This window comes from Macaca nemestrina, chromosome 17 (assembly GCF_043159975.1).
Source record: "Macaca nemestrina isolate mMacNem1 chromosome 17, mMacNem.hap1, whole genome shotgun sequence".
Taxonomy (NCBI): domain Eukaryota; kingdom Metazoa; phylum Chordata; class Mammalia; order Primates; family Cercopithecidae; genus Macaca; species Macaca nemestrina.
In genome coordinates, this window is record NC_092141.1 from 70,103,451 (window position 1) to 70,118,083 (window position 14,633).

The 14,633-nt window shown below is 48.3% G+C and overlaps 1 protein-coding gene across 18 annotated transcripts in view; it reads left to right on the top strand.

Moving 5' to 3' along the window:
- Window positions 1–14,633, top strand: part of LOC105468425 (microtubule associated protein tau) — a 131,390-nt gene that overhangs the window by 41,475 nt on the left and 75,282 nt on the right. The window lies entirely within an intron of this gene.

A 14,633-nucleotide genomic window follows, 5' to 3' on the forward strand; every position in this document is an offset into this window, starting at 1 on the left:
GGTCTTCCCAGCTGCTCAGCTAGAGCTGGGAAAATGGGTCGCTCCATCCTGTTTATGTCATTCTCTCCCTGCCTGGCCCACTCTCCTGCCCACAGGTATCCTGGGACTGTCTGTAGGATTAGAGGACATATGTGCACATGCTTGGGCACAGGACACTCACGCAGCCTCCAAGCACAGCATCAATAATGCATTCGGTGCATTATAGCGTGGAAAGCTGCTCTAAACTTTATTACACAGCGGACATGTCTGAAGCAGCTCCCAAATCCACCCATGAGTGTTTTGCAATTGGCAAGCCTATTACTTGGGAGTCCACTTTTCTCTGTTCATTAATAATAGATGCTTCCTATGGCCCCAGCTTGGCAATTTTGATTTAAAGTGATCTTAACTGAAGAGACTAATGGATGGGTCTGAATTTGTGCCTTTTAAGCACAAAATATTGCTCTTAATTAACTGGATTCTATCCTTTAAGCAGGCAGAGACTTTCCCCCAATGGCATCATTAATGAACCACATCTGGACATCTTCCAAAGCCTTCTTCTGTTTCAGGCCAATCACAGGTGTGTTCCTGAACACCCAGGAGGCTGTAAGAGCCACATATGCCTCCCAAATACACACAACGTGCGTGCCTGGGGACACAGAGCAGTGTGCGAAGTCCCATTCCATCTCTCTCCACTTGGGAGAGGATGGTTCTTCCACCTAATTCATGGCTCAAAGTGGTAAAGGAGCTCCCCCCTCCCCATGCCATGCCCACTCAGAGTCTGCAAATATGTATGTGATATAAGAGCTCGTCAGTTAGCTGTCATCAGTGTGGCACACATTGAGGAGTCTGACTCCCCTCCAGCACAGGCCAATGTGCACTGCACTCCTTTCTTTGTGCCTCCACCGTTGCATTGTGCAGAAGTTGGGGTCATAGAAGTACCAGAGCTGTGAAAGGAGAGGCCCCTTCTCACCTCTGCCCTGGTCTCCATCCCCACTTTCTCCTACCACTTTCGCTGGTAGGTGCTGACATGGGAGAGAAGGGAGGGGAGGGGGCCAGGAACAGTGGCTTATGCCTGCAATCCTAGCACTTTGGGAGGCTGAGGCAGGAGGATCACTTGAGGCCAGGAGTTTGAGACCAGGCTGGGCAATGTAGCAAGACCCTATCTCTACAAAAAGAAAAAATGTAATTAGCTGGGTGTGGTGGTGGGCACCGGTAGTCCTAGCTACTCGGGAGGATGAGGTGGGAGGATTGATTGAGCCCAGGAGTTTGAGGTTACAGTGAGCTGTGATTGCACCACTGCACTCCAGCCTGGGCAACAGAGCTGAGACCCTATCTCTAAAAAAAAAAAAAAAAGAAAGAAAGAAAGACAAGACAAAGAAAGAAAGATAGAAAGAAAGAGAGAGAGGAAAGAAAGGAAAGGAAAGAAAGAAAAAAAAGAGAGAGAGAGAGAGAAGGGAAGGGAAAGCCCAGAAGAGTAGAAGGTGTGGGGAGAGGAGGTGGCTGTCATTCTGGGGCCCTCAGTGTGCACTACCAGATAACGCATTCTCTGTGGGCTTTTGCACCATTTTGCTTGAGCATAAAGAAAGGAAGGCTGCCCCTAAATAGAAAGCACTCTGGAGGCAAAGAAATCTGGCTCCAATCCTGGCCCTGCCACTTTCCCAGCTGAGGACTTAGACAAGCACCCTTGGACATTCTCAGAGCCATCAGCTGCAAGTGGGTGCTGCCATACCCACCTCATTGGGCAGGCTTGGGGGACCAAGGGTGGTAAATGGCTCGGGGTCTTGCATGATGCGGCCACACAGCAGGTGTGCCATCCAGATCCATTTATTTCCTTCCTTTCCCCAAAATCAAGTTGTCATTAAAGTGCTAGTCCACATTAATGAAATCTGTAGACACCAACTGTATTAGTTTTCTATTTGCTGCTGTAACAAATCATCAGAAATTTAGTGGCTTAAACCAACACGATTGTATTACTTTACAGTTCTGGAGGCCAGAAACCCTCCATAGGTGTCCCTGGGCTGAAATCAAGGTGTTGGCAAGGTTGTGGTCCTTTCTGGAGGGTCCAGGGAAGAGTCCATTTTCTTCCTTTTTCCAGCTTCTAAAGGTTTCATGCATTCCTTGGCTCATGATCTTCTATAGCTATAGAGAAAAAAAAATTTACATCAATCATCTTCAAAGCCAGCCATGGCGGGATAAGTCCTTCTCACATCACCTTGCTCTGACACCAGCTCTCCGCCTCCCTCTTCCACACGTCAGGACCCTCGTGATTACTTTGGGCTCACTCTGATAATCTGGGATGATCTCTCTGTTTGGAAGTCAGCTGACCCAGAACCTTAATTCCATCTACAACCCCAATTCCTCTTTGCCATGTATAGTAACATATTCACAGGTTCTGGGGATTAGGACGAGCCTGTCTCTGAAAGGCTACTTTACATGAAAATTCATTTTTTAATTAAGATTTTTTTTTTTTCCTCTTGAGACAAGGTCTCACTCTATGGTCCAGGCTGGAGTGCAGTGGAGGGATCACAGCTCGCTGTAGCCTCGACATCTCTGGGCTCAGGTGATCCTCCCACCTCAGCTTCCCTAGTAGCTGGAACTATAGGTGTGAGCCACCACGCCCAGCTAACTTTTTTTTTTTTTTTTTTTTTTTTTTGAGACAGAGTCTCACTCAGTCACCCAGGCCGGAGTGCAGTGGTGCGATCTCAGCTCACAGCAACCTCTGCCTCCTGGGTTCAAGTGATTCTTGTGCCTCAGCCTCCTGAGTAGCTGTGACTACAGTTGTGCACCACCACGCCCGACTAATTTTTATATTTTTAGTAGAGATGAGGTTTCACCATGTTGGCCAGGCTGGTCTCAAACTCCTGACCTCAAGTGATCCACCCACCTCTCATATTGCTGGGATTACAGGCGTGAGCCACCGTGCGCAGCCCCAGCTAATTTTTAAATATTTTTTTGTGGAGATGGGGTTTTGTCATGTTGTCCAGGCTGGTCTTGAACTCCTGGACTCAAGCAATCCTCTCACCTTGGTCTCCCAAAGTGCTGGGATTACAGGCATGAGCCACTGCACTCGGCCTTAAGAGAAGATTTAATAATTAATATTTTACAATATTAATTGTAAAGAGGTAGGATGAGTAACTAAATTAGGATACAAGTAACCAGGGTCATATTTGCTAATACCTTTGATCACTTTGCACTGGATATCTTATCAGATTTTCCTCATCAGCTCCTTTAGCAGCAGTGTGGCAGCATCTTATCTCATTTTGTATTTTTTTGCATAGCACACGCCTGTAAATCACTGGATTGAGGTGTTTAGATGTTTGTTGTCCCTTGGATGCTTCTTACAAATCCATATTTTATGGCTCCTGGAAAGTGCTATGCAAATAATAAGCTGCAAGAATGGAAAGGAAATTGCAGTGCTCCTGAATTGTAAATGGGCTTTTACGAGGAGGTTTCTAATTACTCTGCTCTTTCTCTTGAACTGAGGAGTTGAAGTGTAAGTGGCAGATCCATAACAGATAATCATGTGTGTGATGTTACTTCAGCCTGAGCCTCGAGGACCAAGTCACAGAGCAGGAACAGCCACTCCCCAGTGTCCATGGGGCCACGTCTGAGGAGAACTCAGGGATTTCATATGTGATCTGCAGTGGCTGGGGGGCTAAGAGAGCATCAAGAGAATGTAATGTGTCCCTCTGAGTGTGTTACAGATTCTGACATTCTTATTTTCCTTCTGTGGAGAGACATGTACTCAGTGACCCAACTCACTTTAGCATATGTTTGCTCATCATTTGTGTAGCTTGAAGGAATCAGATATTACCCCCTCCCCGCTATTTGGAAGCACAGATGCAATGCCCTAGAATTGTACTGGGGGCTCAAAGAGAAAGAGAGTAGTAAAATCTATTAAAGGGGACAAAGACAGCCTATATACTACAAGCTTTCTATTTTTGTGGCGGAGACGTTGTGGTATTTTCTAAGTAAACAGAGTCGACCTGCAATATCAAATGCATGGATTTGATGCTTTGGAAAGCAACTGTCTTCTGTGTTAATCTGGGTGTCTTCTGTGAAATGTCCCCCTGCCTTTGGCTTAAACACTAGCTTTGTCTACAGCCGCTCCATCCTGAACCTGCCCATTCTTGTCTGAATCCTGGCTTGACCACTGACAAGCTGTGTGTCCTTGGGCAAGTTACTTCACCTCTCTGCTTCAGCGTCCTCATCTGTGAGTTGGGGAATCTGGACAGAATCTCCCCCATAGGGTATAGTGAAGACTTGTTGAATTATCCCAAGTGGCTACACAGAGTAAGCATTCAACTGATGTCATCGTTGTCATGATTGCTGTTACTGGAGCCTAGAGTTCATTCTGATACTCAAGGCTGTGGCCCATGTGGCCCCGGTAAGGAACAGTTGGAGGAGTCGGGCATGTTCAACTTGAAGAGGAGACGACAGGGAATGTGGGATGGTTGAATCTGCGAAGGGCCCCCTGGGATGAAGAACTGGCATGTTCTGTGTGGCTCCAGGGCCCCGAGCAGGACCCATTTACCAAAGTCTCAGGGACACAGTTTCTAGCTATAGACAGAAACATTTTCTGTCAATCAAAGAGGGCGAAAATAGAATGAGCCCCCTTAAGAGGTAGTGAGCTCCCTGTCATTGGAAGGATTCCGGAAGAGCTAGGTAACCACTGTAGTGCTCTCAAGGGGCTTTTTTCTTTAAAGTCCTTTCCAAAAGGTTCTGAGAGTACGTAAACAATAGGAAGCCACCTTGGTGCTTTAACACAAACTCTCCCCAGTGATGAGGTTTGAGCCAAAGCCAGACTGGCAAGCAGAGAGGAGGCTTGTGTACAAGGAGTTCCTCGGGTCAATTGCTTTTTCCTTGTTCTAGCCAGCCAGAGGGCTCCTGTTGGAAAACAGGAGACCGGGGAGGCGGAGGCCTGACCAAACCAGCCTCTGCAGGCCAGCTGGGAGACCACAACTCCCACCTGCGGGAAAACTGAAGGGCATCTCTATTTTTAGATTGAGCAAAAGAAAATAAATTTAAGTTTGAGCCTCCTTTGCAACTTCTAAAAATCATCTTTATTGAGATGATCATTCACATTCTATAAAATTCCCCCACTTTGAGTTACAATTCAGTGGTTTTAGTCTTCCTTGATGATGTTGATGGTCTTTTCATAAGGCTCTTGGAAGATCCAGAACCCTCTGAGACACAGGTGGGTGTGGAGGGCATAGCACAGAGGCAGACTTCTCATTTCCTGGGTCTCCCCTTTAATGACTCTCAGAGACCCCTCCTTCCCCTGCTGCTGGCTTCCACCCCAGGGCTGTAGAGCTTTGCCACTTTCCAAGCAGAACTTAATTTCCTCTTCTGTGTCTACACTCTTTGTGCTTCTTTCTTGCCAGCTTTTTCTCCTTTGCCCACCCTCCCTCCCTTCTTCCCTTCTTCCCTTCCTCCCTTCCTCCCTTCCTTCCTGGTATGTGACTAATTTCTGTTTCAGGACATAGATGTTGTCCAGGCTGTTCTTCGGCCTTTCTGTTGGATGATGGACATTGGCATTGAGAGAGGCTGCTTTTTCTGAAATCATGTTTTGGGGCCCAGGACCTAGGTGTGTGCTTCTGGCTTTGTTTTCTTCCCGATCCAAATTCTGATATGTCCATTTAAATTGATGTAGACCCACAGGACACTGTGGGACAGATCCTCAGTGGAACATGACTCCGTAACGAGAGCGTTTTGTTTTGTGAAAATGAGAACATATTATTGCTTTTCATCTGATTGTAAACATAATACATGTCTGTAAGACAGTATAATGAGACAAAAATGTAGACACTAATAAGAGAAAATCTCCCTAATTGTATTTGTATTCTCAGAGAAAGCCCTTGTTGGGCATATATACTCTAGTTTGTTTGTTTGTTTACACATATATGTACTCTTTTCTTATTTATAAAAATTCTGTACATGTACATTTCTGCAACTACTATTTCACTTGATGATACATAGACCTCTCTAGACCAGCGTGTACATTTCTTCCTCCTTACAAAGCAGTTGGCTTCGCCCAGGGTGCACCAGGACACAGTTTTGGCTCTGTCCCCAGGGTGTCACGGGACCAGGAGATGATCTCACAGGGTCTGCCATCTGCCCTGCCTGGCTGGAGGCTGCATCGAGAGGGCCAAGGGGCACCACGTGTCGTGGACACTGTCAAACAAGAGCCTTTAGAGCTTTCCACCGTCTTTCTTTTGCTTCCCAGCATTGCTTCCCCGCTGGTGGACTCTGAATCTAGAACTAGCTCCAGGCGCCTCTCCAAACTCAGACGGAGGCTGCGGCATTATTATAATGCAAATCTAGGCAAAGCCCTCCCAATACCAGGATCCAGAATGGGGTGGGGCCCTTTGCCCTAAAAAGCTGTTTGGTTTGAAAATACAAACAGGAGACAGAAAGGTTTAGCTAAATTAATGGATGAAGTTTTAACAATGGTAACCATAGTAGGGTTCACCGACCGCCAGCGATGGTTCTGAATACTTGACATGTATTAACTCATCTAATCGCCACATTTTACAGACAATACAAAGGAGGCTCTGGGAGGTTGAATGACTTGCCCAAAGTCGCACAGCTCCTAAGTGAAGGATTTGGAGTGGACTCCGGGCAGCCTGGTCTGACGCCCTGCACTGCGCTGTGCTTATCTCTGGCCCCAATGCCGCCATACAGAAGTGTCTGGGGGCACTTTGTCTCTGTCAAAGAGAGAATTCGGAGATGCGTATGCTTGCCCTGGTGTGGCATTTCTCTTTTTTTGAGACAGAATCTCACTCTATCACCCTGGCTCACTGCAACCTCCGCCTCCCAGGTTCAAGCAATTCTTGTGCCTCAGCCTCCTGAGTAGCTGGAATTACAGGTGTGCACCACCATGCCCAGCTAATTTTTTGTATTGTTAGTAGAGATGTTGTTTTGCTGTGTTGGCCAAGCTGATCTCGAATTTCTGGCCTCAAGCGATCCGCCCACCTCAGCTTCCAAAGTGCTGGGAGTACAGGCATGAGCCACCACGCCTGGCCGTGTGGCACTTTTTATGTGTGTTCAGCAGACACTGTTTATCTTCTGTCCTTCCAAGACAGTGCTGATCAGGTCATTCATTACGGCAGACAACTGCTGATTTCAAACAGAATTGCCATCCTCTTCTCCCCTGCGACTTTCAGAGTGTGACCTCAGACTCAAAAATCAGAAGTGAAAACATCTTAAAAACTATCACCTTTTCTTCCTAATCCTCCTCTCCCCTCCCTGTCTTCCTTGTTGTCCCCATCTAATGAACTATCATGGCAAAAAGAGCCCATTTCTGGCCATTTTCTGTGGCCTTTCAAACTCCCACCTACCCCACTGCTTCTGGGCGCATTCCCTGAAAGCTGAGACTTCGGCGCAGAAAGTGCCAGGCCCTCTGTCCCCCCAGATCGCCTTCCTTGTCTTCCCTGTGCTTGCCTGTCACATTGTGTGGGTTCCAGCGCTGGAAGGAATGAGAAACAGACTCTCTGGTTCTCCTTTTGAAGTTTACCTTCACTCCACCACTTCTGAGACCTTCCCAGAAGTTGCCCCTTGTTTCTCTCCCCTCCAGGGCTGACCCAGAGCTGCCCCTCACCTCTTCCTGCTGTCACCCCACCGCCATCAGGGCAGAGGTTGGGACAAAGCCTCTCCTACTGGCTCCTGCTATTCTCCCTCAGGTCCAGCCTCCTCTTCTCCATCTTCAGGAGTCTCCCTCTCCACTCACATGTGATGACTTCAGCACCTCGCATCAGTCCAGGACATCACTACTTGTTCAAGTATCTTACCCATGCATTTTTTCCAGTGACATTCACAGCCACCCTGTGAGACAGGAGTGTCATCATCTCCATGTTTCAAATGAAGAATCTGCAGTTCAGAGAGGGCAAGTGACTGGCCCAGCCTCAACAGCCAGCCAGTGGACCCCACTAAACCCAGGGCTTCTGACTGCAGTCCGGGTTCCCTTTCCACCCAAATCCATGGAGGGAACTGAGCCGAGAACAGGTGTCCTTCAGGAAGACGTGAAGCCAAAGCCTCCACCTCCAAACTCAGGGGCCCAGGGAGTCCAGGCACCCATCCACTCACAAGGCTGGATGTGGTGCATTCCAGGAGAGGGGTTGGGGGCAAGTGGCCTCTCCGTGCACCCATGGGGATAGATGCGCACGTGGCATCTCCACATCATGAGGCCTGGCTTCGTGGGTTAGCTCCAGGTCCATGGAGAAGCCAAGTAGGGGGCCCTCCAAGCTCAGCTTTGGGCCCAGGTCAGGGTGCAGGATAGAGCAGGCCTCCCTAGCCCCTGCCATGAGGCCGAGGCAGTGCATCGTTCACAGGGCACATTCAGAAACCACAACCTAAGAGCCAGTCATCAGTCCGGGTTACGGCTGATGGAAGAGCAGGTGCTTCCAAGAACCCACAATGCTCTTTGGCCAGTGGCCCAAAGGTGCCTCCAAGAGGCTTCACAGCACCCGGAGGTGCTGCTGAGGCAACGCCCTGACTGTAAGGAGGACCATTCATCCTCAGAGAGCGGCCGTGATGCTGTTGCGACAGTCCCACCATCCCTCCCAACTCTCACTCCCAACAGACTTCCCACTCTAAAGCTGAACTCTCCAGCAAATCACCTCTCGCCAGACTCTCCCCCGACTCTCTCTGGGTCCACTGGAGGTTCCTCAGCCTCTCTGTGCCTTGGTTTTCCCAGCTGTAAAATGGAGCAAAGAGGGCCTGTGTACCCCCAAAGGTGTGGTTGGAGCAGCTCCTCCTACATTAGGGCCTTGAGTGGGGCTTCGTGATTGGTTGATGGAGGTCTCCAAACCCACCCAGTGCCACCGAAGGCTGGGACTGCAGATGCAATGCCACAGGTGTCCTTCCTCAGCCTGGGCAGCTGCACATCATGTGTAAAATGGGGGTAATAAGATAATAACAGCCGCTTGCACCTATGTGGCTATGAGGATTAAACAAGATAAATGTGTAACAGTGCCTGGCTATAGAAATATTTACTCCTGTTATTAAGGGAAGAATATGCATGGCTAAAAAGGGAGGGAAGATGTAAAAGCCAGTCCGTCCCCCTCTAGCATATTTAAGGGTAATGTTGAGTTGGTTTGTGGACCATTTGCTGCCTATTAGAGCCGGAAGGTAGGGACCCCCTCTCAACAGCGATGCTACAAATTATACCCATTGGAGGTCAACCAAAAGACAAAGCTTATTGGCTGGACCTGGTGGCTCACGCCTGTAATCCTAGCACTTTGGGAGGCCAAGGCAGGTGGATCACTTGAGATCAGGAGTTCGAGACCAGCTTGGCTAACATGGTGAAACCCCATCTCTACTAAAAATACAAAAATTAGCTGGGCGTGGTGGTGCACGCCTGTAATCCCAGCTACTCAGGAAGCTGAGGCAGGAGAATCACTAGAATCCAGGAGGTGGAGGTTGCAGTGAGCCAAGGTCATACTACTGTACTCCAACCTAGGCAACAGAGGGAGACTCAATCTCAAAAAAAGAAAAAAAGACAAAGCTTGTTAATACCAGCATATTGTTAAGGGAATAAAGTAGGCTGCAGAACAGCTGGTGTAATATGGTGCCATGTAGGGAAAATTACAAGTGTACACAGGAGAAGAGTCTGCAAGGATGTGTCCTAAGATGTTAGAGTGGTTTGTTTGCTTTTTTCTTTTATCATTTTGTATTTGACTTTTAAATAAGGACCATGAATCACTTTTATAAAATACATTCTCTCCAGCCCCTACTACTCCTTTAAAGAATAAGAGTGGTTTGCCCAAGAAAGGCAGTTTTTTTTGCTCTGGTTTTCTTGATTCTGACATCAGAGGAAACTCCTTCTCATCTACTTGGGGCTCTGGGTTCAGGGGATTCATTTCAGGCAGATTAAAGTGGTGACCAGGGACATTTGTGGACACAGGGAGGGACGGGAGCACCATCAGTTTGTCTCACACAACCACTGCCATCCTCACTGAAGGCTGTTGCCTGATCAAAAAAAGTATCAGGCCAGGCACGGTGACTCACGCCTGTAATACCACCACTTTGGGAGGCTGAGGTGAGTGGATCACTTGAGGTCATGAGTTCGAGATCATCCTGGCCAATATGGTGAAACCCCGTCTCTACTAAAAATACAAAAATTAGCCGGGCGTGGTAGTGGGTGCATAGTCCCAGCTACTTGGGAGGCTGAGGCAGGAGAATTGCTTGAACCCAAGAGGCAGAGGTTGCAGTGAGTGGAGATGGCCCCACCTCACTCAAGCCTGGGCGACCGAGGGAGACTCTGTCTAAAAAATTTATATATATATTATATATGTCAAAAATGGGGTAGTTTTTAGAACTATAGTAGTTCTAAAAACAAAGGCCATCCAAGCATGACAGATTTACAAGCACTTTGGTTATTCCAGTAGTTACAATGGAGGATAGAAGCTTTTAGTTAAAACAAACAACACAACAAACCCAGAAACCTTAGGTCAAAACCAAAATTGTCCTCTCAGACACAATCTGCGAATTTTCTCATGACAGTGGGCATTAGCCAACTGACATCAGCCGCAATCATCCGTGTGCACACAGTGGCACCACCTCCTCCCAAAAAGCGGCCTTCATCCATGCTCTCATACAATCGTTGATTATTGTCTTTGGATTGACGCCCAGAATTATTTCAGTTTCTTCTTGCCAGCATGAATCTTTTCTTTCTGTATGCTCCTTATCTTCTCTCTTTAATTTGGCAGTTCTGCTTGAAATCTGGGTCTTTCATTAGTAATAGTTCAGTTTGGTTCCAGAACATTCTGTGGTGTGATGCCATGTGACCACAAGCTCACACTTCAGAGCTCTTCGGGGGCCAGTCTTACCGAGCACCTCTCAGTGGCTGCCTGTGTGCTGGGCGCTACTTGTGGTGGGCAAGAGAGAGGAGGGGACACAAAAGGAGACACAGCTCCTTCTTAGAAGCTCAAAGTTGGGGACTAGCTGCCACAGAAGAGTATCTTTAGCATCCCAGACACCAAGATCTGGCCTTACAAGGGTATTTATTAAGCCTTCTCAGCTCTTTTTCTTTTTTTTTTTTTTTCAGACAGAGTCTCACTCTATCACCCAGGCTGGAGTGCAGTGGGAAGATCTCGTCTCACTGCATGCAACCACCACCTCCCGGGTTTAAGCGATTCTCTGCCTCAGCCTCCCCAGTAGCTGAGATTACAGGCGCCCAACACCACACCCAGCTAATTTTTGTGTTTTCAGTAGAGACAGGGTTTCACCATGTTGGTCAGGCTGGTCTCGAACTCCTGACCTCAGATGATTTGCCCACCTCGGCCTCCCAGTGTGTTGGGATTACAGGCGTGAGCCACTGTGCCTGGCTTTGCTGTTGCTTCAGCAAAAAGTATGTTTGACTTGATGACCTCCAGTTACCTTAGACAGAGGTTCTCATCTAAGCTCCAACTTTCCATTTCCATTTTCCTCACCTTTCCCCTTAACCCCTCCACATTTCTCTCAAAATCACCCCAGTTCTGTGGCCGGGTGCGGTGGCTCATGCCTGTAATCCCAGCACTTTGGGAGGCTGAGGCGGGCGAATCACGAGGTCAGGAGATTGAGACCATCCTGGCTAACACGGTGGAACCCCGTCTCTACTGAAAATACAAAAAATTAGCCGGACGTGGTGGTGGACGCCTGTAGTCCCAGCTACTGGGAGGCTGAGGCAGGAGAATGGCGTGAACCCAGGAGGCGGAGCTTGCAGTGAGCCGAGATCGTACCACTGCAATCCAGCCTGGGCGACAGAGTGAGAGACTCCGTCTCAAAAAAAAAAAAAAAAAAAAAATCACCCCAGTTCTAAAAAATACTCTTCATTTTTCTTTTAAATTTCAAATTATACTCATTGAAATAAATCAAAATAGCATAGAATAAGCAAAAAAAATGGATCCCACCCTTCCTCACTCCCATTACATAGGGCTAACCATAGTTAATCATTTAATTACTAGGTTTTTTTGTTGTTATTATTTATTTATTTATTTATTTATTTAGAGACAGAGTCTCATTCTGTCACCCAGGCTGGAGTGCAGTGGTGTGATCTCCGCTCACTGCAACCTCCGCCTCCCAGGTTCAAGCAATTCTCCTGCCTCTGCCTCCTGAGTAGCTGAGATTACAGGTGCCCGCCACCACACCTGGCTAATTTTTGTACTTTTGGTAGAGACAAGGTTTCTCCACGTTAGCCAAGCTGGTCTCCAACTCCTGGCCTCAAGTTATCCGCCCACCTTCGCCTCCCAAAGTGCTGGGATTAAGGCATGAGCCACCACACGCAGCCCTCCTGGGCTCTCTTTTCCTTTAGTTGCACACACTCCCCTGTTCCTGGAGTAGAGGGATTTCCTAGAGACTGTGGGCTCCAGCCTTCACCTAAACCCAGGACTAGGATGCCTGCCCTATCACTTATCTTTATAGATTAAAGCAAAATAGCTGGACCATAAGCATTCGAGAACAAATGGTGAATAAGGAGAAAGTTCTCCCAGGAAACAAGAGCTTTACTTCAGTTGGGCCAGTGTCCTTATATTCCTTAGCTGTTGCCAGTCACTGCTTGATTTAATCTCGGCTATCACTTGGCCTGACAGGTCTGCTGCTGGTGCCAGGATGTCTGGGTTTTTAAGCCTGGCTCCATTACATACTTCCTGTGTGACCTTGGGCAACTTACTCAGCCTGTCTGTTCCTCAGTTTCCTCAGCTGTATGATGTCGGCATAATAGTTTGTTGTGTGAATTAAATGAGGCAATAACTGGAAATGCTTCAAACATGGTTCCTATTAGGAGAAATCCTGCTTTCTGCCTAAATGTGCTGCAAAATTCCTGGTAGTGCAGAGCAGGAGACCAGAGCAAAGGAAAGACAGGGTGCAGAAGCCAAAAATTACCTTGGAGGACAAAGCGCATGTTAAGGTTAATTTTGGATTCTAGGTTTATCTCTGCTTGGTCTTCAGTTACCTGCGAGAGATCCATTTAGGGGATTTTTGTTTGTTTTTAACGATAGCTTTATTGAGATATAATTCATATGCCATAAAAGTCACTCTTTTAAAATGTTTCCGGTATATTCACAATGCTGTGCAGGCTTCCCTGTGCTTGATTCCAGTCTGGGTTTTTAACCTAGCGGGTAAGGGGGACCAGACCAGAACCGCGGGCCAGGCGGCGATTCCGCTGAGTCACCGCGGGCGTGGGTGCGCAGCGGCGGAGCCCGGGACCTTCCTTGGCTGCCCCCTAGCGAGGGCCGCAGGGCGGCCTGAGACACCGGCCGGGGCCGCCCCACGGCCGTCGGATTTAGACTGGAAGTTCGGTCCAGGTCCCCAGCTTGATGCGCCCGCGGTATGGGAGACCAGCCCCACTCGGGCTTCCCCTGAGCGCCCGGACTCTTGACTCCAGCAGGGCCTGCGTTATGACCATCAACTCCCCTTTCCCAAAGCGATGCTCTGTTGGGAAGGCACCCATTTGATACAGTAGCGTAGAGATGGGTTTTAGCATCAAAATATCAGAATTCAAGGCTTGCTCTCTGCTTACTAGCTGTGTGACCCTGAAAAGATTTCTGAACGTCTCTGAGCTTCAGTTTCCTCATCATTCCTTCTCACGGGGTGGTTGTGAGCATTACAGAGATCCTCTCTGGGAAGCCCCTGTGAGTGGCTCATCCTCAGGGCTGAAGTAAACATGTTATTAATAATCCAATACTGGCAAGGGGTGTTGACTGGTCCCCCTCCCTTCCCCAAGGAGCTTTCTAGAACCTGAGTTATCATTACCAAACTGTGCTGCCTTGAGTAAGAAAGATAGAAGGAACAGGAAGGATGGTGGCAGGTGCAGGAAGGCAGATTGGTCCTCGCCTCCTTGCAGCAAGAAACAGCCCCAGATCGTGGGAAACCTACAGACCTGCCAGACAGACTAGGAGCAAAAGCTGGGGCGTTAAGAATCCCCAGGGAGGTACTCCTGAGGGAGCAGCCAGTTGGATTTTGTAAGCAGAGATTTGGCTGGGGAGGAATGAGGACGTGGGGAGCAGAGGGACAAAACTGTCGGGAATCCTGCCTTGAGGGCAGGGGTGTGTGTTGGGGGGAGTTAGGTCCCTGGGGCTCGGTGGCCTTGGGCAAGTTTCTACCCCTCAGGTCTTTTACCCATCTAGGGACTCCATCTGTCCACCTCACAGGTTACAGTGAGCCTGGATGCACTGTCATGGGCAGGTGCCCAGGAAAATGGCAGACATGTTCCAAATAGCAAGCAGTGTTCCCCAGTGACGTCCAGGGTCACCTCGGAGGTGGGCAAGATGCCTGGGGTTTCTTGTCCACCCCACAACACCTCAGGGGACAGCCAAAACTGTCCCTTCAGGTAAGCTGCACAGAAGACGTGAACTCTGCTGGGAAGACCCTCTTCTTTGGGAGCAAAAGGGACCCAGGGTCTCACCTGCACATCCCTGTCCCTGAGGGCCTGGGGGTTCTTGGAGGCCCAGCCTTGGCAAAATGAGGAAGAATGTGAAGGTTGTCCAGGCCCCTGCCAGGCTCCTTCCTTAGCCAAGCACTCCCCTTCCTGCACACATACCCTTCTCCCTCCACTGCGTCTCCACTGTTGTCAGAAAAGTCACAATAAAAAGGTCCGTATTATCTAGTTCCCACACTTTTAATTTTTTTAATTTTATTTATTTATTTATTTATTTATTTATTTATTTATTTATTGA